We start from the raw sequence: 3,169 nt of genomic DNA on the forward strand, positions 1-3,169 counted from the left end.
CGTATATTTATAAGGTTAGTATTAAGGCAGCAGAGGGACATTGGACCTCTACTCAAGTACTCACTCAATGCAAGAATACTTTATTCTATTAAATTGGCATTTTATGATGCTCACCTTCCCAACACAACCGCTGAAGACAAAGTGGGTGAGAAACTAAATGTGGTAAAGAAAGCTGATGATGCCCGGCTATCAAAAGAGATGGTGTCTGGGGTCTTAAAGGCTTGAAGGTAAACAAGTGGCCATCTGGCACAGAAGCAATAAAACCCACATGAAAGAAGCACACCAGCCTGTGTGGCCAAGAGGTGCTGAAAGGATCAATTATCAGTCATTAAAGAACAAAAAAAATCGTATCATCTTGTGCTCACCTCCCTGATATGATTGCTGAAGACAAAGGGGTGCATAAGCAAATGTGGTGAAGAAAGCTGATGGTGCCCAGCTATCAAAAGATATAGTGTCTGGGGTCTTAAAGGCTTGAAGGTAAACAAGTGGCCATCTAGCTCAGAAGCAACAAAACCTGCATAGAAGAAGCACACCAGCCTGTGCGATCACAAGGTGTCAAGGGATCAGGTATCATCAGAACAAAAATCTTACCATCGTGAATGAGCGGGGGAGTGTGGAGTGGAGGCCCCAAACCCATTTGTAGGCCACTGGATATCCCCTTACAGAAGGGTCTTGGGGAGGAGATGAGACAGTCAGGGTGCAACGTAGCAACGATCAAAAATACAACTTTCCTCTAGTTCCTAAATGCTTCCCCCCCACTCACCCACCCCCACTGTCATGATCCGAATCCTACCTTGCAAGCCTAACTAGACCAGAAGAGGTACACTGGTACAGATGAGAGCTGGAAACACAGGGAAGCCAGGGAGAATGATTCTGAGTGGCGATACTGGGAGGGCAGAGGGAGGGTGGGTTGGAAAAGGGGAACCTATTTCAAGGACTTGCATTTGACCTCCTCCCTGGGGGACATACAACAGAAAAGTGGGTGAAGGGAGACGTGGGACAGAGCCAGATACAACAAAATAATAATTTATAAATTATCAGGGGTTCATGGAGTGGGGAGTGGGGATGAAGGGGAAAAATGAGGACCTGAGTCCAGGGGCTTGGAGGCAACGAATGTACAAATGTGCTTTACACAATTGATGGATCGAGATGGGTGGTGTATGAGTCCCTAATAAAATGATTTTTTTTTAAAAAAGGAAGTGGGGGAAAGTGAGAAGAAGCCATTATATTTTAATTCATTTTTTTCTACACTTAAAAAATCCCCTCATATTATACTTAACCTTAAATAATACATTGTTTAATGGTATTTTTAAATATTATATGCCATCTATGTAAAAAAGAAAGAAAGAAAATGTTTTGAAACCGACTGTGGTAGCAATTGTACAATACTATTTTATGTGATTGATGGAATATTATGATATATGTAAGAGCTCCCAATAAAATATTTTTTAAAAAAGAGTTACAAACACAGAAACGCACAGGGGAAGTTCTACCTTGCTCTATCAGGTCACTATGAGTCGACATCGATTCTACAGTGGTGAGATTTTTACGAAATCATTAAGGACACACCCAGGCAAGTTCCCAAGTTTTCCGTGCAAGCCTGAGGGCAAAACTGCCCCTCCCTTTGGTTGTTCCAGACATGTCTAAGCATTCATCACATTGTTGGTTTAATGGTACAAAAGTACTATGTCAAGACTCAAAACGAAGTTAAAGTTCCCACCGAGTGCTTACAAATGTAAGCGCCAATACAATGTTTTGATTTTATAAATAGATAGATAGACAAACAGACAGATACAGCTACCCTTGTGTTGGCTGCCACACACATGGACCTTACAGACAACAGAACAAAATGTGGACCTACTGGAGGGGTGGGGGAAAGAGGCTTTTTGTGGCATGACGTACGTGATGGGGAAGCAGTAAGCCAATGGCTGGAGGGCAGTGGAGGCATGCGGCCCATCCTGCCCTCACCATGAGGCCTCAGCAGGTGCCAGTGTCCGTGTAGGTCTTCATCCAATGAGACTACAGCAAGGGTACATGCTGCCAGTTCCAGACCAAGTTCCTCACAGAGCTGGAGAACTGGATCGATAGACAACAATTTGAAGACACAGTTCAAACTCTAAATAACCTTTATGCAGACACACAGAAACTCAGGGGCCAATCATACCTCGAAGGCTGTTTTGCGTGTTTAACAGCAGACACATCTCTTTGTGCATGGAAACTCATTATGAGAAGGTTCTGAAGAGAGTCTCCAAATACATTTAAGAGCAGAATGAGAAGATACATGCTCCCCAGGGCCTCCTTCTGACAGACCCCACTGAGAGAGCGTTTCGAGTTATTGAAATGGCCAGCAGTGAAGACAAACGCATGAGCAGAGGCAGAGAAATCTCAGAAGTAAAGATCCCACCTGGAGCTGAGGCCCTTCTGAATCTACTGGCCGACCACAGAGGGTCCTTTACCTCCTCTCTGCAGCATCATTCCTTTGTATCCGCTGCCAGAGCCATGGGGCCATTTAGTCCAAGGACTAACTTTGAAAACTTTTGCTCCTTGGCTGGCCTCTAGCCAATCAGCGTCCACTTTGTGTCTCCAAATTAGGTAGGACTCTGTAATCTTTGGGTTGGTTTCTGAGAAAACAAAATGAAGCATTTCACTTTTTAATTCAAGCCTGTTTAATCAAATGATGCAGTTGGTCATCCCAATGTAAAGCTATTATTTATGTGCAACCATTGGGTTTTCTTTGTTCCTTGGGCTCGATGCTCAGGAGGCTTGGCCTATTTCACTCAGTGTTCAGTCTTATAAAACGCAAGTCAATAAAACGCTTTTCCATCAGGATTTTGGACAAAGGTAGACTGCATTCATAATTTTGCTAATGCATCTCTACAATCGCAAGGATCAACCAGTTTGCCATAATTCAGACCTTAAGATCTACGTGTGCTGTTCAGCTTCTGTAACCGACGCTCATTGGAATAATAATGTATTCTGATATTTATTTCATTATAGCAATTATTACTAATTAAACCGGTATTTAATGCCATTTCCAGGCTTTTTAGTTTGTTTACTTTTTAGTTCTTAATTCTGTTACGATTGCTATGAATGTTGGGAGATGCGATGTGTGTTGCTTATTCATTACAAAAAATAATCAAGCACAAAAAGGTGGATGATAAACTATCAA

The 3,169-nt window shown here is 42.6% G+C and overlaps 1 pseudogene; it reads left to right on the forward strand.

Annotated features, from left to right (window-relative positions):
- The first annotated feature begins 1,969 nt into the window (after positions 1-1,969).
- On the forward strand, positions 1,970-2,559 carry LOC142452557 (golgin subfamily A member 7 pseudogene; annotated as a pseudogene).
- The last annotated feature ends 610 nt before the right edge of the window (positions 2,560-3,169 follow it).

This window comes from Tenrec ecaudatus, chromosome 7 (assembly GCF_050624435.1).
Source record: "Tenrec ecaudatus isolate mTenEca1 chromosome 7, mTenEca1.hap1, whole genome shotgun sequence".
In the NCBI taxonomy this organism is placed as follows: domain Eukaryota; kingdom Metazoa; phylum Chordata; class Mammalia; order Afrosoricida; family Tenrecidae; genus Tenrec; species Tenrec ecaudatus.